Source organism: Myotis myotis, unplaced genomic scaffold (assembly GCF_014108235.1).
Source record: "Myotis myotis isolate mMyoMyo1 unplaced genomic scaffold, mMyoMyo1.p scaffold_m19_p_15, whole genome shotgun sequence".
Lineage (NCBI taxonomy): Eukaryota > Metazoa > Chordata > Mammalia > Chiroptera > Vespertilionidae > Myotis > Myotis myotis.
The window spans coordinates 11501794-11527193 of record NW_023416319.1 but is presented as its reverse complement, the minus strand read 5'-3'; the positions used below and the strand labels follow the sequence as shown (position 1 = coordinate 11527193).

The window sequence follows — 25400 nt, the reverse complement described above, 5'->3', positions numbered from 1 at the left end:
ACCCACTAAGACAAAACGATGAATCCCCAAAGGCTAACTTCTACCATGAAACATTTCTTTGACTTAGTTCTTTTCTCCTGTAGCTCTTGAAAAAAATTTCTGCTTGTTGTATGCATGTATTTTGCTTTTCGTGTGTGTGTGTGTGTGTGTGTGTGTGTGTGTGTGTGTGTGTAAATAAAGGCGGTGCTCTGTCTTCGCCCTTCAGGAAACACCTTTTTTCTGTGTGGCAGTTTTTGTCATTTCCACTTTAATGTGAATGAAGAAGTCAGTCATCCTTTTCCTGTGAAAAGGAAGTTTCCCAGCTGTTTATGAATTGTGGCGTTTGCTGTGGGAGAGGGCAAGATTTCAGAGAGCGTTCTTTCGCTCTATTCCATGTGTTCTTTTATTGCTTTTTTCATACAGCTGATCTTTTCATTTCTAATGTGTACCATCTAATTGACAAGATGGTGACTTCCTCTTTGAAAGTTAGCTCTGTTTTTGTGTATCAGACTCATGGTGATAGTACTTTGTGAGGACTGTGCTAACACTGGTGTTCTCTCCTCTGATTTAAGAGGTAAGCTGGTAAAGTCAAGAGATTGAAAGGAGTGTTATGTTGAAAGTAATTCTATAGTGTTTTCTTGGTTAAAATGCTCACCACTTCCTCTCTTCTCTAAACACACCCATTTGAGCATATCACTGTTTCCTTTGTTTTGAGCCTCTTTTATTTATGTGTGTAGAACTACTATTTGGAAGGTGATCTCCTGTTGATTCACCTGAGCACGTCTACTCAGCAGCTAAGTATCCAGCTAACTGACTCTTTTCAGTATTACAAACCAATTATCATTGGTCCCAAATATACCATTGCTTTTGTTCATGCTACTCCTAGTGCCTAAAGCACATTCTTGCTGCTTCTTTGCATAGCTAGCTCTATCTTTTAAAATATAATTTATAAATCACACATGTACATATGTATGTGTAATATATACATCACTTATAAATCACATGGTAGCTCTATTATGAAATGCTCCCTTTCACCTTTGTTGCCTTGGCCTAGGTTAGGTGCCTTGTTTGTTAACTCACATAGTATCTTGCAAAAGATAAAAAAGAAAATTATTGTTTTTTAGTTATATTTTGGTGCCATGGAAACAACTTTCAGAAATGGGAAACTAAAGATCATTCATACAAGTATGAATTTCTTAAGAGCCAAGGCTGGTTTTGTCATTTTTGCTTTAACCTGTTTCTTCAGAAGAGTATATCCAACACAGGTTTTTTATTTGGGGACATCATAATTAAAGATTATTCTGTGAACTTGTTATCCATCAAGTTCAACACTTCATCTAGGCTATTTGATTGAGTGTATTATACAATCCTGGTCAAAGGGTGAGTGTGTGCTGGAAATGTGAAGTGAAATCAATAGACTTGGGGCCTGGGAACATTTATATTTTTTAAATTGCTACTTCCTGGTCAGCAAAAGAGAGTCCTGTAACTTTGCTGATCGCTAAGGAGATAGTCCTGAAAGTCTGGCAGATCACAGCTGTATCCTGTACTTAGTATGAAAATGTATTTGCTTTCCCTCCTGTTCATTTACTTTTTCTAATTTCCTAATAAAAGTTTATTCCAGTGTTTCATGGATCAAGAGGTGGGATATATGCCCAGATGAGGATGAGAACAATGGTTAAATACTAGGGTATAGACTGAGAGTGAATTAAAAAGGGGGACATGTGTGTGTAAAAACTGAATGACGAGGAGAAACCCATTCTGAATAATTTTTTAAAAGAAGGTCCTAAGAAGAGTATTTGGATGTTTTAGACTACTGCTATAATTGAAGCAGTTGTATTTCTTCTATAGACCATGCAGTTCCTTTACAAAGAATCACATACTTGCTCTGGATTCTAAGAGTTCTACCATTTTCTCTCTCAAAGATTCAGAACAACCTTAGGACGTTATTTCTTTCATCTTACCATCCTAAACATCTTTGATTGCCACTGGAACAATATTAATTACCCAGAACTCTTTCCTTTCTTCCTTCCTTCTACCCTTCCTTCCATCTTCCTATTTTATACTCTGACTAGGGGCCCGGTACACGAAATTCGTGCACTGGGTGTGTGTGTGTGTGGGGGGGGGGAGTGTCCCTCAGCCCAGCCTGCCCCCTCTCACATACTGGGAGCCCTCAGGCGTTGACCCCCATCACCCTCCGATCGCCTGATCGGCCCCTTGCCCAGGCCTGACGCCTCCGCCAGAGGTGTCAGGCTTGGACAGGGGACCCCCATCTCCCCCCGATCACTGGCTCTGGCCCCCGCCCAGGCCTGAGGCCTCTGGCCCAGGAATCATGCCTGGGCAGGGGACCCCCATCTCCCTCTGATCGCTTGCTCCACCCCCCGCCCAAGCCTGACGCCTCTGACCCAGGCTTCAGGCCTGGGCAAGGGGACCATCATATCCCCCCAATCCCCGGCTCTGCTCCCCACCCAGGCCTGATGCCTCAGCCAGAGGAGTTGACCCTCATCACCCTCCGATCACCAATCACCGGATCGGCCCCTTGACCAGGCCTGAGGCCTCCGGCAGAGGTGTCAGGCCTGGGCAGGGGACCCCCAGCTCCCCGTGGTTGCAGGCTCCGCCCCTGCCCAGGCCTAATGCCTCTGGCCTAGGCGTCTGGCCCGGGCAGCGGGGACCTGCAGTGGCAGCGGGGGGCGCCACGATCGTGGGCTTCGCTTTAGGCCCAGGCAAGGGACCCCTAGCTCCTGGGACTGCCAGCTTCCACCGTGCCCAGCTCCCATCGCTGGCTCCACCCCTACTTCCTGCTATCACTGACCAGGGCGGCAAAGGCGCCTGATTCGCCGATCATGGCTGGGGGGCAGGGCAAAGGCGGCCCCAGGGCCGCCTTTGCCCTGCCCCCCAGCTCTTAGCTCCACCCTGGGTTTCAGATCACTGTCAGTGGCAGGGGGCTTCTTCCTGCTTTCCCTTCCGCCTCCCTGCATTGTGCCTACATATGCAAATTAGCCGCCATCTTGTTGGCAGTTAACTGCCACTCTTAGTTGGCAGTTAACTGCCAATCTTAGTTGGCAGTTAATTTGCATATAGCCCTGATTAGCCAATGAAAACGGTATAGCCGTACGCCAATTACCATTTTTCTCTTTTATTAGTGTAGGTGTCTGTGTAAGCCTAAAACACTAACTAGTAGGTCACTCACAACAGCGCAAGTTCATTTCTTGACATTGGAAAGATAGCTTGATGTTTTTCATCATTTCAGTTAACGTGGGTGGGATGTTTCATTGACGATACAGAGTAATGACAACATGTTCCATAGGGAAGAATATTACAATTTTAGCATTCTTTCCTGAGTGGCAACTTTAACTTTGATAGAATGGAAGGAGTGCTGGCCTAAAATCAGGAGATATGTTTTCTGTATGACCATAGGTAGCAGCCCTAGGTACCTCTGAATTCTCACAAATGAAGAAATTGGACTAGATGACCTTTAAGTTATTTTCAGCTGTATTTGACATTCATGAAGCCTGAGCTTTCTGCTTGTACAAAACATAGTCGTCTCTCTTATTATATTAGTGTCAGTTACTCCCAAAGACCCACTATATAATATGAAAGGTGGAAAGAAGGTAAGCCAGTTGAGCTGTTTGAAGGATGAAGCCTCAGTTCCAAATGGTGAGGCTCACGCAGCAGGACACAGACTACAGCTGAAGTAGATGCAAGTAATACTGATGGCCTGACAGCGTAGGTAGTGGACAGGGGTTCATGGATTGATTTATTCAATGGCGCTCACTTGTATTGGTATAGCACAGTCTAGAAAAGGTTTTTTTTTTTTTCTACAGCTTCTTGGTCTTGGGGAAGCCTAAGTGAGAGGATTGATCGTAGTCAAGCCTTCCTTTGTGATCACAGAGTAAGAGCATCTTCAAAAGTACTTTTGTAAGGAGCGAAGCAAGTTGGTGCTGTATTTCACACAGGGTATGCTCTTCCTGCATACATAAAAACTGAAATACATAGATAAAATCTAGGTGCTTATAGCCTGGCCAGTGTGGCTCAGTTGGTTGGGTGTTGTCTCATGCACCAAAAGGTTGCCAGTTCAATTTCTGCTCTGGCACATGCTCAGGCTTGTGGGCTTGATTTTGGGTAGGGGGTGTGCAGGAATCAGCCAATCAACATTTCTCTCTACATTGATGGTTCTCTCTCTCCCTCTCCTTTTCTCACTCTCTCTGAAAATCAAAAATCTAAAAAAAACACCTAGGTGCTTATAGAGGTGCATGGAGACCTACCACAGCAAATGCACTGGCTAATGAAGGATTAACTATTTGCTTTTGCTTTTATGTTGCTTTGTTATTTTTATCTGGGTAGCCTAATCCATGTAAATTTCTAGTCTGAGATACATTCTTCAGTATACTTAGCATTGTATGAAATCTTTGAGGGAATGTAGTTCTGTCCCCTCATTTACAGTTGAGAAAATTGAAGCTGAAAGAGAGTGAGCAGTGATTTGGCCAAAATCATGCTATGAGTTAGAATTGGAGTTCGACCTGGAACTAGAACCCAATTCTAGTTATTCCTAGATTTTCACTATTGATGTTGTGGAGTGCGAGAGACAGAATGAGCAGAACTCCAGACTGATTAAAATTTAGAGAGCCTTTATTGACTGGCCAGTGTCCGCTCCTCCACTCGGGAAGCCCAAGAGAGAAGCGGCCCCGACCAGCTGCAGAGTCCAATATTTAAAGGGGACAACTACATCCGTGTTCAGGTTCCCATAGCAAGCAAAGCCAAGTTACAAAAGCTAATTGCGTAGTTTTAGCCAAGCTATTCATCATCCTCCTGTTATTCATTTCTGGGTAACTTAAAGGTCAGGACTGTTCTTAATTTTGACCTGTCTGTTCTTTGTAGGTCGTTGCTCAGGTGTGTGAGCGCAGTTCCTAGAAACTTTGCACAGGCTGTCAAGCTGCTGAGGTGGCTAGGTAATTAAGCAGGCCTAAAAAAAAATTTCTACTCTGTAACATTGAAAATATGAGCCTTAAAAGTATGAAGTGTACCCACAAAAATTTCCAAAATGGTAAGCAATTTTAGTAAGTTAGTGAATGAGACTAAATCTTCCTTTTCCCCCTTAGGGCCCTTAGGAATCCTCCCCCTCAGCCTTTGCTCTTCAACAACTGAAAGAAGCATTCTGCCAATAGACATCTCTCTCTCAGATTCTTAGACTGTGGTATAAAGCAGTATTAGGCAAAAGCAGGATAACATAAATGTAAGTTTCTGTACAGTAAAAATCCAGAAAATTCTCCTATGGTGGCAAGATTGTGTAACACTGAAATATGTTGGCTTTGAATAGAAATGTCAGTGTCTTACTCATCAGAGAATGTGATAAAGGCAAAAAGAAAATCCCTGATTATTTGCCATGCATTAGTAATTATATGTAGTTTTTTTTTCATCTTACATCATTATTTAGTTGGAAAAATGTCTTTAATTTTTTTAAATGACTATGAGGTCTAATTTATCTTTAAATGTTTTGTGAACATTTTGGGAATGTTTCTAGTCACTGAAAAATGATATTAGGATCTGAAGATGGGAGAACCTGTTGAATACATTGAGACAATGGAACATATTAATATTTTAATATTACTGTTGGCCACAGTGATTGAACATGGTCGTCATTTCAGCTATACTGTACAACTCTATCCATTCATTATATTATTAATGTGGAGTATCTAGTCTGCTGATTTGAGACCTAAATTCTCTCTTTGAGAATCTCTTAATTTATTATGCTGAGCAGTTAAAACTATTATAAACTTTGTTCTTGTTTTTATAGGAAATATGCAATTTAACATGTAAGATAACTTGCATTTCTTATAAGTGTTTAGATTAGGCCCTAACCAGTTTGGCTCAGTGGATAGAGCGTCGGCCTGCGAACTCAAGGGTCCCTGGTTCGATTCCGGTCAAGCGCATGTACCTTGGTTGCGGGCACATCCACAGTAGGGGGTGTGCAGGAGGCAGCTGATTGGTGTTTCTCTCATCGATGTTTCTAACTCTCTGGCCCTCTCCCTTCCTCTCTGTGGAAATCAATAAAAAATAAAAGAGTTTAGATTAGGAAAATGCTTTGGTTTTGTGAGAAAGGATTTAACAAATCTTCTAGCTTCCTTTGCTCTTTTATCCATGAAATTCATCCATATTGTTGCATGTAACAATAATTCTCATTATTGTGTGTAATCCATTTTATGATTGATGGGCATTCAGATTGTCTCCAGTTTTAAAGTATTAAACACAATTCTGCCATGAACTTTTTTTTTGGTGTTCATATGTATGCATTCCTATTAGGTGTATTCCTGGGAGAGAAGTGACTGGATTATAGGGCATGTATGTGTCTAGCTTTCATAGATAATGTCAAACAGTTTTCCAAAGTATTTGTACTAATTGACATAAAGACTTATAGTATTTAAGAATTCTAAATGTTTCACATCCTTGCCAATACTTAGTATTAAGTTTTTTATTTTTGTTTTCATTTCAGCCATACAGGTGTGTAGATAGCAGTATTTCAATGTGGTTTTCACTTGTATTTCCCTGATGCCTGATGATGATGGGCACTTCATGTATCTATCTATTGGTTGTTTGGATGTTCTCTTTTATAACATGCCTGTCCAGATCTTTTACTGATAGGCAAAATTGGGTTGTCTTTTCTTATTATTATCTTTACAGTGCCTTTTTTATTTCTCTGACTGAGATTTAAGGAAGAAATACATTTTCATGCTTCGAAAAAGCTAGATACTACTTCTGATTTTCAGTACTCTTTTTTTTTTATTGTTGAAAGTATTACATATGTTCTCTCCCCTCCACCCTCCCTATCCCCACCACCACCACCACCATTGACTCCTTCCAGTCCACCCCTACCCCAGGCCTTCACCACTTATTTTATGTTCTGTGTGTCGAAGTTCTATTATCTGAAGTTCTGGGGAGCAAGGGAAGAAGGTGCCAAATTCTACTCTGTTGTTCCTACTGACTTTTGTTTAATGTGGTTTGTTTATTCATGTGCTTTGTAATTCTGAATTTTGAACTTGGCAGCATTTATGTGTGGCAATCCTTAGGCAGCCTGTTTTGGGAGTACCTTTATGCGGACAGGATTTATGTTACCTTTTTGCCAACTGTCTGGGGGGTGCTACCGACCTAAGACTACTTTGTGTTATTACTCTCTAGACTTGGAGTTTGCTGGACCATGCTGGTGTGTAAATTCAAATTCTAAATTCTTGGGAGGGTCAACCTGTTGGTACAGATTCTCAGGGGAGACTTTCCTTTCCCACTCAGCATTTTTGAAAAAACATATACTAGTAATGTTTTTTGGTTGTTTGTTCTGTTTGTGTGTGTGTGTGTGTGTGTGTGTGTGTGTGTGTGTTTAATTCCACTTGGTGGACAATTTTTTTCGTGTGTGTGTGTGTGTGTCTACCTTTTTACTGAGGATATTACCTTTTCAGACTCTGACTGTATGTGTTGGAGCTCTGTAACAGCTCCCTATCTTGTAGAAAGAACTTGCATTCTATATTCCCCTATAATTGGTGAAAACCTGGCTTCTAATTTAGCAATTTTTTCTTGACAACATTGAGTTCATCATTTTCAGAAGTTTTAAGCTGTTTATATTCTCTGTGATGCAATTAAATGTCTAGGGTGTTTTCTTTCTTTTTTTTTCAAAATTACTCAAATAAGAGTATTCTTGAGTATCTTTTAATAATGATACAATCTATATAATGACTTTATATTGAGGTTTGCATGTTTAGATTCCTCTTTTGAGTTAGAGCTATACATTTTGTTTTTAAACTGATGAGTCAGAATCCTAGTGCTATAGCTGGTTGCTCTGTTCTGACTTCTAAAAACACCAGGTCTAGATGTATTAGTGCTTACTGGTTTATCAGGTACATCTTGATTTTTGTGTCATGGCAAAAGCCAACACTTGTTGAATATACAGGGTCCTTTTTCCAGTTCTGTAGGAAGGTACTAATGAATGCTTGGAGGAATGAACAGATTTGATTAATGTAATATAAATCATGTGCAAAAAGCTTGAAATATTTTTTCTCCTGCTTCGTTTCTGAGGGTGTAACAAAGGTGTTACATAACTGTTAAACTAGAAATTTAAGAAAGTAATTTGTTTCTGGCAGAAGCCCTCTCCGAAATCCTTTCTGTAATTTTTAGCCACATGATTGAAAAATATAGCATTCAGTGTATTATCTTATTGTTTCTCATTTTCAGTTTTTTTTTTAATTGGGACAACTATCTTTATATTTTTTTGACCATGAAAAAATACATTTAAGTATGTTAGTTCTTAATTTAATGAAATACAAAGACTATCATTTAGAGTGGAAATAGTACAGTTTTGTTACTAGTCCAGTGATTCTTTTTTTAATAAATCTTTATTGTTCAGATTATTACAGTTGTTCCTCTCCCCTCCCATAACTCCCCTCCACCCAGTTCCCACCCCATCCCATGCCCTTACCACCCCCACCACTGTCCTCATCCATAGGTGTAAGATTTTTGTCCAATCTCTTCCCGTACCCCCTACACCCACTTACCCTTGAGAATTGTCAGTCCACTCCCTTTCTATGCCCGTGATTCTATTATATTCACCAGTTTATTCTGTTCATCAGATTTTTTATTCACTTGATTTTTAGATTCACTTGTTGATAGATATGTATTTGTTGTCAGTTTGTTGTTCTTAATTTTTATCTTTACCTTTTTCTTCTTCCTCTTCTTGAAGAATACCCTTCAGCATCTATAATAATAAAAGCATAATATGCTAATTAGACTGGACAGCCGAGTGACCTTCTGGAGGTCATTCTGGATAAAGCCACTGTGGCGGGGGCCAAGGCAGAGGTGGTTAGGAGTGATCAGGCAGGCAGGCGAGAAATTAGGGGCGATCAGGCAGGCAAGTGAGTGGTTAGGGGTGAGCAGGCAGGCAGGCAGAGAGGTTAGGGGCAATCAGGCAGGTAGGCAGGCAAGCGGTTAGGAGCCAGCATCCCGGATTGCGAGAGGGTGCAGGCCGGGCTGAAGGACACCCCCTTCCCACCCCCCCCACTCCCCCCCACGAATTTCGTGCATCGGGCCTCTAGTTTCATATACTGGTTTGGTGGTGGTGAACTCCTTTAGCTTTTTCTGATCTGTGAAGCTCTTTATCTGACCTTCAATTCTAAATGATAGCTTTGCTGGGTAGAGTAATCTTGGTTGTAGGTTCTTGGCATTCATCACTTTGAATATTTCTTGCCACTCCCTTCTGGCCTGCATAGTTTCTGTTGAGAAATCAGCTGACAGTCGTATGTGTACTCCCTTGTAGGTAACTGTTTCTCTCTTGCTTCTTTTAAGATTCTCTCTTTGTCTTTTGCCCTTGGCATTTTAATTATGATGTGTCTTGGTGTGGTCCTCTTTGGATTCCTCTTTTTTGGGGTTCTCTGCGCTTCCTGGACTTGTAAGTCTATTTCTTTCACCAGGTAGGGGAAGTTTTCTGTCATAATTTCTTCAAATAGGTTTTCAATATCTTGCTCTCTCTCTTCTCTCGCACCCCTATAATTCGGATGTTGGTATGCTTGAAGTTGTCCCAGAGGCTCCTTACACGATCTTCATATTTTTGGATTCTTTTTTCTTTTCCAGTTGGGTGTTTTTTGCTTCTTTGTATTTCAAATCTTTGACTTGATTCTTGGGATCCTCTAGTTTGCTGTTGGATCTCTGTATATTATTCTTTATTTCAGTCAGTGTATGCTTAATTTCTGATTGATCCTTTTTCATATCCTTGAGGGTTTCACTAAATTTCTTGGAGTTTCTAGAAGATTCTTGAGTAACCTTATAGCTGTGGTTTTGAACTCTATATCCAGTAGTTTGCTTTCCTCCATTTATTTCATTTGTGACATGTTTCTTTGTCTCTGCATTTTGGCTGCTTCCCTATGTTGATAGAGTGGCCTTGTGTGCTAGGTGCTCTACAGGGCCCAGTGGCTCAGCCTCCCCAATTATCTGAGGTGGACACTCTTGGTGCACCCCTTTGTGGGCTGTGTGCACAGTCTTGTTGTAGTTAAGCCTTGATTGCTGTTGGTATCACTGGGAGGAATTGACCTCCAGGCCAATTGGCTGTGAGGACCAACTGTGTGTACAATGGGAGAACTGCTGTGCTGGAGACACCCTTATGGAGCAGGACTTGCTTCAGTGGGGCTTAGGTGCTCACTGAGTCTGCTCCTTGAGTGTGTCGCTATGGATGTGAAGAGTTGTAATCTGGTATGGTCTCACACTGACCAGTGGGTACACTGGCTCTTGGATCTCCAAGGAGGTGCAAAGTCAGCCACTGCCTGAGGGCACCCAGCAGGAGCTACAATGAGATCTGCAGATTCCTCCTCTTTGTTTGGGGTTCGGAAGTGCCCAGATGAGGCGCAGCTGTGAAGCAATGCAGGCTGCTGGTGCTGGGCCTTAGGCCTTCTTTTGGAAGCTTTGGAGCTCTCTGACCCAGCTGCAGTTTGTTAGGTTTTAGGTTTAAAAGGACGGGCCATTCATATACAAAAGTCGCTGTACACAGCTTGGGTGGGGTTGTAAATTGGGTGGGGCAAGGTCTCAGGGAATCACCAGGGCAGAGTAAGCAGCAATGGCTGCCAGTCAGCCCTGCCCCAGAGAGGTCCCGGGTCTCTGTGTCCGCGGCCCCGTGTAGGAACAGTCATCGCTGCGAGCACCTCTGAGAGGAAGCCGTCCTCATGTTCTGGCCCGATGCCAGACAGTCCAGATTCTCCCTGTATGAGTCTGGGTCCCCAGAGTCTCACCCGGAACTGGAGTTCAGAGCAATCGGGAGCTTGTATCTCCCTCCTGATTGAAGAAAACAACAGCGCACCCAGTTGCCAGCCCGTTTCGAGTGCACCTCAGCACCTCCGTACCTCCTACCAGTCTCAGTGCGCTTTTTTCTTTCCTTCTAGTTGTAGAACTTCCACTCAGCCAGCTTTCCCATGGTTCTGGATGATATTTGTTTTGTTTTGTCTTTTAGTTGTAGTTTTGATGTGGTTGTGAGAGGCAGCAAGTACAGGTGTTTACCTATGCCGCCATTTTGGTTCATCTCCCTTGGTTTTTAACTTAATAGTAACTCCAAAGGCATGAGTTTGGGCCTTCTTTCTCTCTTTGCACTCCCTTTTTATTTAAAACATTGTATCATTCATTATATTGGACCAGCAGGAATCAGTTTAAAGAGGTTAAGAGCTGTTTTAGATTAATGGCTTGGCAACTTGGAAATAGCCCACTGGAGTCAAGTCCTGCTTATCTTGGAGTTTTAAAAACTTAGCCATTGAGGATTGTTTCTGTAAGCTGCCAAATTGAAAGTTTGAGTGAAGAAAAGCTTTACACTGATCCACATACCCCCAAATTCTTATTAGTATGCTTTATAAGAATCTTGTTGTTTGGAGGATGGCAGAATCCACAGGATAAAGAGCTTTTCATGACAATCAATAAATAATGCTGCTCTGGGTTTACATGGAATTTATAGTGTTTTTCCTTTAATTTCTCAATTTTTCATTTTCATATATGGTATTTACTTTCCTTTTTTTTTGCTTTAATATTTTTAAGTGATAACCCTTTATTACTTCCTAACTTTTTCTATATTAGAAAAACTAACCCTTCTTTTTCCTTCTCCCATTTGTAGGATTGCACAACCTTTCAGTTAAACAAAACCAAAATTGTTCCCTTGCTCAGTTTCCACCCCCTTGAAATAAGCCACATAGCTCCCTTTGGGTGTGCCCTGCCTCAGACTGCTGTCACAGTTACTTGATCCTCCTTATCTCAAGCCACTCTGAGTTTCTTAAATTGTCTCTTCATCTCCTTTCTTAGCTCCTCCTTTCCTCTCTTCCTCCCAGTTTTTGTCCTGCACTAGTCACCTCCCTTCTCAGAGACTCAAGAGCAGTTCTCCTGAATTGTTTGTTGTTTTCTGAGGAAGGGACTTATACACTGTCCAGTGATCAATGGTTCATTGAGGAATTCCTACATGAGGATTAACCCCTTCAGACTGAACATTTTGCAAAGGTCCTTCCTTCCTTCCTTCCTTCCTTCCTTCCTTCCTTCCTTCCTTCCTTCCTTCCTTCCTCCCTCCCTCCCTCCCTCCCTCCCTCCCTCCCCCTCCCTCCCTCCCTCCCTCCCGTCCTTCCTTTCTTTCTCAGAGATTATGTATTATAGGTGTGAATTCATGAATATAAAATACAGATGACCCTTGCTTTGTGTAATTATGTGCTCTAAAAAGTTGGCTGTATCTTATATTGAATAGGAGACATTACTACTTAAAAGAACTTGGCAAGGAATCTTTAGAGTAAAGAATTCACAATATAAATAATACTACTTTGTTTTAGAAGATATTTTCATTCAGGTTGTTATATAGGGTGTGTTGCAAATGATGGTGTTTATAATATTCACTATAAAAGAGAATTTGTTATATATGTGTGCTTGGATGTGAAAACATATCTTATATGTTAGCCTATGGCATTTTCACTCCAGTAGTAACTTGATAATATAGGTTATCTGTTCTTAGCGATTTAATATGGCATACTTTTCACCTTTCATGAGGTTAGCCCAGTTTTCCAATCCACAGAAGTAATTTTTCTATATGTGTCAGCATCTTTCTGGGCCAGTAACCTTGAGAATTTAGGTGTCTTACAAACACAGTGCTTGGTGATTAGTTTTATTTTTTTCTTTCCAGCCCCTTTCATTAAATCTACCATGCTCAAACTTTTAAGGATTTGAGCCCATAGGGTATGGTACTGGTGTTCCAGATTGACATGTCATTGTTTTTTAACATTGGTATTAACCTAGAACATTCTTATACTACTTCCATGATGATGTGGTGGCAGATTACAGTTTGAATGGCTTCAAGATAATTGGTCTTAATTATTTCTAAGTCACTGGTTAGTGCAGTGTAAACAAGCATTGTTCTAAAAAAAGGGGGGATATAAATAGCTTTCGAGTTTCTTTTCTTAGCATACAAGTAAAAAATTAGGGTGAAAGCAAAAGCCCATGACACTAAACTACATGGTTTGCTAGTCGATTGTAGGGTTCTATAGTTTAAATTATATAAACCACTGTAAGCTGTTAACCAGTAACAATTTCTATTTCCCTTTTGCATTAGTTGCAATGTGTGATTCTTTCATTTAAAGTAAAGCCATGTGTCAGAGTACCAGTTTATTAAGAAGTATGTTGTCTTTGCATATCTTTCTGCCAGGCTTGTACTTACCATCCTCTCCCCCAATACCAAACGCCAATTGTAACTTCCCCCGAACCTTTCAAATGGGCTCCTTTCTCTAAGTCTGCAATGTATCTATTATAACACAGGAGCACAGTGTGTACTTACAATTGTTTAAGAAGCTGTCTGAGCCTCCCCCAGCCTACCAAGTTTCTGTTAGCTTAGGATCAGGGATAATGTCTCATTTATTTTTTGCATTCTCCACTATACTACGCCCTGAATTGCAGCATATAATAGGTGTTGAATGAATTGTTGCTAAAAGGAAAAATGAATTTAAGCAGAAAGGAGAAAGATTTGTTGATGAATTGACTTACCAACTAAGATTTAAAGAGAAAATTTTAAAATCTAAAATCAGAGTAGATTAAAATCAGTACAGCCATAGATTTGGCACAGAGCAAGTTAATCTCCAACTTTAGTAATACTTGGGGACAGAGTGTGATGCAGTAAACTGAACTGCCCCTAAAATGCAAGGAAGAGACTTGTTTATAGGCCAGTTCTGTTTTTATGTTTGATTTTGTTTTATTTTTTAAAAAAATACATTTTAATTGATTTCAAAGAGGAAGGGAGAGAGATAGAAATATCAATGATGAAAGAGAGTCATTGATCAGCTGCCTACTGCACACTCCTACTCAGGGATCAAGCCCACAACCAGAGCATGTGCCCTTAACTGGAATTGAACCCGGGACCCTTCAGTCTGCAGGCCGATGATCTCTCCATTGAGCCAAACCAGCTAGGGCTGTTTTTTGTTTTAATTAAACCTCCTATCATGCCTGAAGAAATTGAAAGGTAGCAAATCTACAATCATCCAAAAATAATTTCACTAAGGGCAAGTGGATCTGGAAGGGTTGAGGAATGGGAGTGAAGATGGGGAGAAAATGTCTACTCTAAACACTGTCTTGGAAAAAGCTTATTAATAACTTTAGAGCAGCGGTTCTCAAACCGTGAGTCGCGACCCCTTTGGGGGTGGAACGATCCTTTCACAGGGGTCGCCTAAGACCATCAGAAAACACATATATAATTACATATTGTTTTTGTGATTAATCACTATGCTTTCATTATGTTCAATTTGTAACAATGAAAATACATCCTGCATTACGATTCATAACAGTAGCAAAATTACAGTTATGAAGTAGCAACGAAAATAATTTTATGGTTGGGGGTCACCACAACATGAGGAACTGTATTAAAGGGTCGCGGCATTAGGAAGGTTGAGAACCACTGCTTTAGAGGATGGGATGTGGTTCTTGTCAAAGAGAAGCAGCTTGTGTTCTAGGGCTTGATGTTGGAGAAGTTTAGACCTCTAAGCCATGTGATTTGTCAACTTGGCCACCTACCTATTTTACAGCAATGTTCAAGCTAAGAACTTGAATTTTTTGGATGAGAATATTTAAATTTCCCAAGATTTAAAAAATTTTGGTATGGCTTTGTGTTTTTTAAACTGGGTAAATTATTTGAAATGTGAAACATATTTTTCCAACTAAAGAGATTTCGTCTCATATTTAGAAAAAGCAAGAATTTTAGTCCTATACCTTTAGATAGAGCTGACCAAGGCAAAAGTAATATATATAGATATATTACTTTAAATAATTTTTTACTTTTCAGTCACAGTTGACATACAATAATGTTATAATGTTATATTGTATGTTAACTGTAATATAATTTCTTGCTCTCTCTCTTCTCCTTCTGGCGCCCCATAATGTAAATGTTGGTATGCTTAAAGTTGTCCTAGAGACAAACTCCTTATACTATCCTCACTTTTTTGGATTCTTTTTTCTTTTTACTGTTCTGATTGGTGTTTTCTGCTTTCTTCCAAACCTCTGATTTGATCCTCTGCTTCATCTACTCCACTGTTGATTCCCTGTAATGTATTCTTCATTTCAGTTAATGTATTCTTTATTTCTGACTGGTTCTTTTTTATGTTTTCTAGTTCTATTTTTATGTTTCCTAGCTCTTTGTTGAAGTTTTCACGGAGATAATTGAGGATCCTTATAACCAATGTTTTGAGCTGTGCATCTGGTAGATTACTTGTCTCCATTTTTTTAGTTCTTTTTCGGGAGTTTTGTTCTGCTCTTTCATTTAGAACATATTTCTTTTTCTCCTCATTTTGGCAACCTCCCTGTGTTGGTTTCTATGTATTAGGTAGAGCTGTTACATTTTCCAGGCTTTGTAGAGTGGCCCTAATGTTGTAGGTTTTCTGTAGGATCCAGTGGCACAGTATCCCTGATCACCTGAGCTGACACTCCAGGTATGTTCCCTCCCCCGTGTGGGCTGTGTACACCCCCTTCTGTTGTAGTTGAGCCTTGATTACTATTGGCACCTCAATGGGAGGGATTTACCCCCAGGCCAATGAGCTACGAGGACTAGCTATAACCACCATGGAAGTTCAGCTATATAGGGGCCTACCCCACGGAGCAGGACTTAATCCAGCAGGGCTCTGGTGCCCACTGAGTCCACCCTTTGAGTGGGTTGCTTGTAGGGGTGGTTCTGGGGCCTCTAGGAGGTATAGGCCAAGGTCAACTGCAACTTGTGTGCTGCCCAGGGTCACCTGACTTGAGCTACAAAGTGATCTGCAGATGACTGCTATTTGTCCTGGGCTTGGAGGTGCCCATGTGAGGCCAACCAAGGCCAGCAGATGTTAGTGCTGAGCCGGGGACACTTAGCCAGAGGTATGGGCACACTGAGGCCAGATACTGCTTATTTGAGAAAGTTTAGGAAAGTCTACAGCATGAGTTAAGACAGGTCCTTTGTGTGGAAAAGCCCCTGGAAGCAGCTTGGGTAGACCCACAAGTTGGGTGGGGTGGGTCTCAGGGAATACCAGGGTGGGGCTAACAGTTTAGCAGGGTTGATGGAGACTCAGATATGGCACCAGCCTCTGGCTTTGTTGGCGGGAGGGCTCTACAAGGGAACAGTGGCCTCTGCCAGCACTTCTCTCTGGGAAAAAGCTGCCCCTCTAGCGCTCACCCTGAAGCCAGTTTAGTTTCTCCCCTTGTGTCCCTGGCTTTTTTGAGCTCAGAGTTTTCCTGTAAGTCCATGTGTGGGGCCTTTAAGAGAACTGCCTGAGACTCCAGAAGCGCTTTGTGTCTCAGCCACAATCCCTGCTGGTTTTCACAGCCAGAGTTATGAAGACTTCTCTTTCTGGCAGTGGAACCCTAGGCTGGTGGGGCTGGTTTGGGGCTGGGATTCCTTGCTCCTCAGAGGAGACTGCCAAAGCCAAGATATCCCTCCTGATTTTAATATGCCACACGTGGATGTGGGACCAGCCCTGTTTCATGTCTTTGCCTCTTTTACCAGGCTCCATGTGGCTTCTTCTTTATAACTTTAGTTGTAGGACTTCTGTTCAGCTAGATTTCAGGTGTTCTGAAAGATAGTGGTTTTGTAGTTCATTGTTAAATTCCAAAGTGATTGTGGGAGGATTCAAGTACCACATTTACCTATGCTGTCTTCTTGACTGGACAAGATTGCAAAAGTAATATATTTTAACAAAATATTTCATGTGTCATGAATGTTTTTATATGCTGTATATTCATGTTACATTTTATTTTTACTTGTTTTCTGTTCTATTTTTGGACTTTTCCTCAAAGCAGAAATTGTGAATCCAGGTTTTTTTAAGAGTAGATATTACTCTTCTCTTTTTATTGTTGTTTTTGTTTTGTTTTGTTTTCATGTAGTCTTTATCTTCCTCTAAGAGTGGTAAATAAAACAGGTTGTTTTGGGAAGCATTATGCCATGGTAGGGTCAAAGCCACATATTGGTGTGTGTGTTTTTTTATTTCAAGTTTGGCAACCTTCAGATACAATACAAGCTCACTAGTTCAGTTAATTTTTGTTTTAGATGGGGATTATGCCTGATCTTCAGACCTAATGATTTACTGAATTTTGACCTCAGCTTTCTTAGGTTTAACTTGCCAGTCATTGTAGGTTATGTTTTTTTACTTTTTTTTTTTCTTTTTATCCAGAAGAAAACCTATTTGACCACTAAGCATATTGCATTTATCTGTAACCTTACAGGCTTTTCTGTAATTGCTTCTTTTTAAATCCTGGATTACCTCTTTTAACAAATAACCACCTATCAGATATTAACTAGGCAAAGGACAGTATTCATTTATCAACCATAATATTTTTTGAAGTTCCCCTCTACGAGGTCCTGAGGGGCCCTGTTCTCTAGTTGCTCATAGCACATGAGAGAGCTATCCCAGAACAGACAATTGTGAGTCAATGTGTCATGAGTGCTATTTGTTGGAGTTAAGTCAGAGGGCTGTGGGATTTGAGGCTTTAAACTTCAAGGTGGAGGCTTTCCTTCACAAATCCATCTTTGCAAGGGAGGCAAAACCAGGGTTTTCCTAAATGGGAAATTACAGAATGTGGCCAGAGATGCCCGCAGACCGGAGTTGTGTTTCACCAGGTTGGCGAGGCTCTTGTTTTTTCTTTAGCACTCCTAAGCTTCAAGGGCCGTCTCTGACTAAGGTTTTATAACTCCAGATTAGCAGACTGTTCCATGAAGATTACTCCTACATAGAACTCACATACCTCTTATCACCTCAGCTATGGTTTGATTTTGGTCCAGGCTTCCCCCCCCCCCCCCCCTTGAGAGTTGCTCCCTCAGCTGCATCTCTTGTACTGTTTGGTGGCCCCACAACTATCTGCATTTTCTTTACCCCAGACCCCCTCCACACTGTAAAATTAGCTTATTATGAAAATCACTTCTGACAAAAAGTCACTTCTCTACTTTTTATCTTCATTATTACTAGTGTGACCTATTTCCTTAAACTTTTTGAATCTCAGCATTCTCATCTATGAAAGGAGCCTAATAGTACTACCTGATTGAGTTGCTGTGGGTGGTACATGGATAACTGTATAAAACACACAGCCATCTGCCTTATTCCAGTGGCACTTCACCTGCTTAGCAGCAGTCGTTTCTCTGAGAACACAGATGTTTGCACACAGTTGGCTTTTAATCTTTTTTTAATTTCATGCCTTTTAATATGCTCTATGACCATCTCCCTGACCCCCTGTTTTTCTGGCACTTTGCTTTCCTTTCTGGTGAATGTTCAATAGGGTTTTTTGCTACTTTGTTTTTCTATTTAATATATACATATATATTGATTTCAGAGAGGAAGGGAGAGGGGAAGAGATACATAAACATCAATGATGAGGGAGACTCATTGATTGGCTGCCTCTTTCATGCCCCCCATTGAGGATTGGTCCGCAACCGGGACATGTGCATGCATAGGAATCCAACCATGACCTCCTGGTTCATAAGTCAATGCTCAGCCACTGAGCCATGCCGGCCGGGCAACTTTGATTGTAACTGAATACCCATTACCCAGGAATATCCATTCCGCAGACATGGATGGTTTCAGGATGCTAGGCATTGGATACAGAGGTACTCCCATTCAAGTAGGGGAAACCCCTGGAAACAGCCAGCTGGTATGAGTTGTTCTGGAATGCTGTTGTTTAAAGCATTGTGGAGACACGGATGAAGGAGCTTTAAATTTGGACAGAGTAGATCAGCAAAGTAGGTTGGATTATTAACTGAGCCTTGAACTTTCACTTGGTAGAAAAAGGAAGATCTTGCTAGGCAACGGGAGCTGTTTATAAAAAGACAGATGAAGATACAAGTTTATAAGGTATAAGTAGTTCTTCAAAGTGAAAAGTCTGTTTTCCTCCTCTCCCACCCCTGTTCTGTCATAATAGGAAGGCAAAGGGAAAATAATTAGCCCTTTTATTAGATGTAAAAACTTGTTATCTCAGTATTGAATAAAGAGTTCTGCTTTATTTGCTTTTGCTATTTTCTTTGCATGTACAAAATGAGTAAGGAAAGCACAGACACTTAGAAGCAGTATGTGAATGTACTTATTCTTGAACTGCCTCATACTATCAGTTTTTCTTCCACTTTTCTTTCCTTTGATCACTCTCTATATGCCAGGCACTTTGCAGTGATTATCTCTTTAGTCGCAGAGCTTTATGAGTTAAGATTTTCCTTTTTCCATATGAGAACACTGAAAGTAAAAGGCATTTTAAAAACCAACCCCCCCCCCAAAAAAAAATTTGTTTAAGATGCATAGCCTGTAAGTGGGAGAGCTCTTCCTCAGAGACAGCATTATCTCCAAAACTTTAGTTCTTTTTATCCTAAAATGAAGTGCAGAGCTGCTGCCTAAGAGCCTTAGACTAGGCTCGGCCAATAAGTTACTGACCAGTTGGATGACTAGTATAAGCAGCCAAGCTTTCTAAACTGTATTTTGTTTTTTTAACCTAAGAAGTGGAGTAGTTGGAACAGGTGAGACTATACTGCCTTTTCTTTTTTAAATATATTTTTATTGATTTCAGAGAGGAAGGGAGAAGGAGAGATATAGAAACATCAATGATGAGTGAGAATCATTGATCAGCTAAGGCTATACTTCCTTTTAACGTGTTTTTCCCCCTTAGGCTCCTTCATCTATTTTGTCCATGTCTGATAATTTTGTGGAACCTTATAAGTTATGTGATATAGTGAGAATGTTCTAATGCATAGGTTGCAAAAACACGATTGTTTGGAGTTGTTTTAAATCAAAATAGTGATTGCCTCTGGGGAAGTGAGAGAGGGAGTTGCTTGGGAAAAGGCATGAGGGAACTTTCTGGTGTGAAGGTGATGTTCTATATCTTGATAGGAGCTTGGGTTATACAAGTGTACATTTACATTTCTGCACTTCGTTGTGTGTAAATTTTACATGGAAAGAAAAAAACCATAAACAAATATTGAACTCTAGGTAAAGATATGCATGCTGAAGTATTTGGGGGGACGTATACTGGTGTCTGTAATTTACATTATAATTCACTAAAAATAAGATGGATTAACAGATGAATAGAGGGATGGATAGATGAAGAGATAGGTGATAAATATAGTACAGTGTGGATAATATACTATACTTATTTTATATACAGTATTAATGGTAGAATCCAGGTAGTGCTTATATGGTTCTCAGTGTAAGATTATTCCAAATTTTCTGTATATTTGAAAATTTTAAAAAGTACATATATAAAATTAAAAATATTATAAATTGTTGGGGAGAAAACCACTTTTCAAATGAATCAGTAATTTCATATCAATATCCTTTCCTCCCCTTAAAGGGTCTTTTAATGCTACCCCAGGCTCTAGTTAGACTATCCTGAGTTTAAATGACCTAAATTAAACAGTTCAGAGAGATCTTTTCTTTCCTTAGCCAACCTGCAGGTTGGGAGGTTCCTTCCCTTAGACCAGTGGTTCTCAACCTTCCTAATGCCGCGACCCTTTAATACAGTTCCTCATGTTGTGGTGACCCCCAACCATAAAATTATTTTCGTTGCTACTTCATAACTTTAATTTTGCTACTGTTATGAATCGTAATGTAAATATCTGATATGCAGGATGTATTTTCATTGTTACAAATTGAACATAATGAAAGCATAGTGATTAATCACAAAAACAATATGTAATTATATATGTGTTTTCCGATGGTCTTAGGCGACCCCTGTGAAAAGGTCGTTCCACCCCCAAAGGGGTCACGACCCACAGGTTGAGAACCGCTGCTTTAGACATTTCAAGCTAGTCTGAATGTCTCTCAGAGTTGAAGCTTGTCAAGCAAAACTCATCCCTGTGTCTGTTTGAGTCACTGATAGTTATATTTATAGAAGTTAGTGTCGCCATCAGCCAAAGATTAAACTTTTCCTTTGCTCCCCCTCCCACCCCTGATGTACCCTTGATCAAATGGTATTAAGGAAATAGCCCCTTTTTTTTGTTTTGTGCTTTGTTTTTAGTCTGTCACGTGTTTGAGATGCCTTGTGTTTCTTTAAGAAGTCACACTTGGTGCTTTCACAGCACTTTAGTTGCAGACAACTTCTCATTGAGCTGGTTTGAGTTCTGGCACTTGAGAGCATCTTCATTCTGAAGCTTATGGAATGTCGCTCTTGTATTTGGAGCAGATAGTTTACCTTTTCTTCATTGGTTAAGCCCAGCCCTTAGTGGTGCCCCAAATGAGTCTCATCCAACTTGTATTTCAGAATGTAAGACCATTAGGAGTGCATGAATTCTTGTGTGGTAAAAGGGGAAAGCAATGAATTATGTTAGAACAATGAATTCAGTTATGGGGATACTTAGTTGTATATAAAAAATTAGTAAGATAGCTAAAGTTGTTTTGAATTATTTTGTTCTAAAAATATCATTTTCTCTAATTTTCATAACAATAATTATTCACAAGTTATTTTACACACTGAAAACAAGTTACAGTATTAAAATATTGTATTTTTTATAAGATTTAAATGAAATAAATATTTGAAAAAAATGGAGTTGGAGGGCAGAAAGAGAGAGGAGTAGAATACTTCTTGAGTTGCACTTGAGCCATACTGTTATTTATGTTAAGCCTCTAGCACTCAGTAATGGAGTATTTTTATAAAATCTGCAAAACTGATGGGGAGTGGGAAGGAGACATTTGATTGCTTGAGAGTTTTCCTAAAAGATTGGATCTATAAATTTACATGAATTCCTGAAACAGGCAGGTGTATGTGAGTGCCAAATAATATTAGAACTAACCAAGAAAAACTTGCTTTTCTGCATGACTGTGGTGAAAGCATTGGTTCTCAACAACTTTCACGTTTATAAGGATTTTTTAAAGGGACTAACTACACATTGGGCAAGCAACTATAGTCCAAAAAGTATTGGCTGGATTTAACGCACTGGGGCATGTGGATTCCTGAGAATGTCACACATTGTCTAAGCCAATAAATCGGTGTCTATTCTTGATACTAAATCTGATGTCACTGGCAGATTTTCCTCTTTATTAGAAGGGTGATATTCAGAAGGGCGAATATTTTTTCATGTATTTTGCTGTTTCTGTGATTGGGTTTTTTCTTTTTTAAGCTATGAAATATTACTGGCAAATCCCAAGAAAACTAGATCTGGATTTCATTTTGTCTCTTCAACTCTGTGTGATCTTGTGCACATTCCTGACATGTTACAAACAGCCTGTGTCCCTGAATGTGCAGTATCAGTTTTCAGTGGTGAAAGCCCCAAAAGGAAACAGACTGATTCTTCCATGCACAAACAGCTGGGCAGTTGTGGATGGAATTAATTGCTGATATATATTGGCTGTGTTTTTCTTCTCTTGTCATTTCCTTTGCAGCTGCGAAAGTGAAGTTTGACTTGAAAACAGACATTTCCAGCAGTGCAAATCCAAAAAGTATCAAGATATGGGATTCTTCAGATATAATATCTAACTCTGCTACCTTGGAGTTATTCAGTTTTGGGGAAAGCAAACAGATGATTTATAATTACATATTATGGTTGAAAAATAAATCAGGCACTTGAACTATGGAAAGATTATTTTGGAATGGGTTGATTTATCTTATGGTAAGAGTGACCTCATAATTCAACAAAAGGCTAGATCAGTCATCACCCCCTCCCTAGGATCCTGAAAAACGATTTTTTAGACATCTCTCAAAATATCGAAATGGTCAATACTCCAGACTGATTTATTGTTTCAGTGTGAGGGAGTAGCTGTTGATGAGGGTAATGTATCATTAAAAATAACATTTTCCTCTTTTTCCCCCCCCAATCCTTTTCTATTGTTTGTTTTAAATCCTATGTAAATTATTATATAACTTATTTTTTACATGCTTGGGTATTTCACTGAGAAACATTTTTTATTTCATGAGTTATAAGAGTTTAGTTAAAAGTAATAGTTGGTTGTGTTTCTGAATGTGCATATTCAAAAAGTAGTATTGAGTAAAATCACTTTTTAAAAAATTTAAATTCTTTATTGTTTAAAGTATTACATAAGTCTCCTTTTCCCCCATTGTAAAATCACTTTTAATAATCAGATCTTTGGTGATAGTTTCAATAACTGATAAATTATTTTAGACACCATTAAAGATTTTTTAGATATATATGTTTGCATACTACTGAGTATCTTATTTAGAACTAAATAAATAAAATTTTAAATCAAAACTCATGAAATTATTTTTAAAAGTTGGTGATTACAAACTTTTTCAAAGTATAGTATGCATATTAGTGATTTTCATCAAAATAATTTATGTGTTCATTTCAGTATTCTGCCAAAGGAAGCCCATAAATCAGATCCCTTATTTTTTAAGGCAGTACTTACTAGTTAGTTGATAAGAAAATGCTTTTATTGTTTCCGATTGCCAGGAGACCTAGTGCATTGGTAGAGAAGGGTAGGTAATGCTTATGTTCATGTTCAAATCCCCTGTTTTTGCCAAATGGGCCAAAGTAAAGTTCTAGAGTGAGCAATGTTACTGACACCTTGAGATATGTTGAAGCTGCTGTTGCTAAACTTAGAAGTTGGCATGGTTGGACTTCCTTTGTAGTAGTTCAGTCACTTCCACCTAACATTCTATTTTGTTAGTTAAGCTTTGTGATATACCATGCATTTTATCTTTACTTTCTTCCAAAAAAAAAAAAGAAAAGAAATTAGTCTCTATTTCATTTCATGGCAGGAAAACTGATCTACAAACATGAACTTTCCCCATGATTCTTTAAGGAGGATTAACCAGTTAATTTGGACTCTGAGGCGCTGAAAAATGTTATGGCAATATTAACGTGCAGTTTGCTCTCACTGAAGTCTGCCTGGGTGTGTTGTTTCCCCCAGAGTGGGCTCCACCCTTGCTCTAACCGCAGCGAGTGTGGATATCTCGCTGTTTAAAACAAAGTTCATTTTTAGGGCAGCATTGCATCAGAATTGCCACACAAAACCAGCTTAAGAAATGCACAGCAGCTTCCATTTTTTTTTGTAAGTAATGGATTGTCTATTATAATAGTGATCATGCACAGCTTAGAGGGAAGCATAGATAAGATAGATGGTTAATTTTGTGCCAGCAGCTAGTAACATGCAATATGCTTCTTGGGGAGAAGCCTGTGGCTTTATCACTCAACTAAATTTTTTCCTATTCACTGTTGGCTCTGTTTTTAAGTGATTTACTGAATTGTGTTTAATTGTTTTGGGGATGACTGACTATTTAAACTAAGGAAAATACTGGAATAGTGTTTTACACTGAATTTATTGGAGTATTAATAGCATAATCTGGCAGTACTGTATTTCGAGTCATCATGGCATGAACTTTGTGTGTAAGAGGGGTTCATTGAATTTTAAAAAAGGCAGCATCTAAGGAGCCTTTATTTCCATTATAATGATGCTTTGTCCTGTTGCTGTTGGGTATTTGTCAGAAGAGTTGGGGAAGGCTACAGCCCAAAGTTCTGTTCCATGCCTTATCTGTGCTTCTGTGTTCTTTCTAGAGTTTGTGACATGAACGGTAAGTTAAACTATAGGAGAACTATTGTTATTTAATGAGGTTCATGTTCAGCAGTTTTTTCTTTGCAAATGGGGTCTGACTTGCTCCTCTACACACACATTAGGGTTCTGTTTCTAGCTGGTTTTTAAATGCCTGTGAAGTGTTTAATTATGCGCTGACCAAAGTGGGCTGGTTGAGGGAGAGGATGTGCTTGGTGATGTCTAAACTGACTGTTTTCTTCCTCTCCTCTCGTGCATGTTCATTGTGTACCCTTGTGGGGTAGACACACCCATTCTGTCCAAGCAAGTTGAACCACTTGCCCTAGATAAAATCAGAGCTGAATGTTGAAATTGGTAGATTTCAGCAACGCTTGCAGGGGTGACATTGTGTCATCCTTTTTGGACTTGGACTTCTTAACATTTCCTTGCTTCAGTTTCCTCTTTGTAATTTGGTAGTAATTGTGTTTAGCAATTTTATAACATCACTAGGGGCCCAGTGCATGAATTTGTGCACCTTAAAAGGAACTGTGGGCCGGGAGGCTGCAGTGGGCACAGCAGCAGGTCTCGGCCCATCCTCCGCACCCCTGCCCAGCCCCTCCCTCTGCAGCCCCCAGTCCCCTGTCTGCCAGAAGCCCCACTCCCGCCACTGCTCCCACATACTGACAGTGTGGGCGCCAGCAGCAGGTGGGAGTTAGGCTGGTGCCATCAGCAGGTGCGAGCAGTGGTTGCTGCCCCGATCACCCCTCAGGAGCAGGGGGTGGTGGAGAAGCCCTCAGGGGGGTGATGGGAGCCAGCAGCCACCACTTGCACCCACTGATGGCGCCGAGTGATCGGGACCGGCACCAAGAGCTGGCAGCAGGTGCAAGTGGGGCTGGCACCGGCAGCAGGTGTGAGTGTCGGGCGGGACCGTGGCGCACAGGAGCAAAGAATTTTTAGTAACCACTAGACAGTGACAGTGAC

The 25400-nt window shown here is 40.2% G+C and overlaps 1 protein-coding gene across 6 annotated transcripts in view; it reads left to right on the top strand.

Annotated features, from left to right (window-relative positions):
- The window catches only part of ADD3 (adducin 3), a 125139-nt gene that overhangs the window by 51637 nt on the left and 48102 nt on the right, over positions 1 to 25400 (top strand). The window contains exon 1 of one of the 6 annotated variants that reach the window (XM_036336042.1): positions 23865 to 23942. The exons of the other annotated variants lie outside the window; for them this stretch is intronic. The gene's annotated coding sequence lies outside the window, so the exon portion shown is untranslated. Of the gene's footprint in view, positions 1 to 23864; positions 23943 to 25400 lie in introns of those variants that run through there. 6 annotated transcript variants of the gene reach the window in all.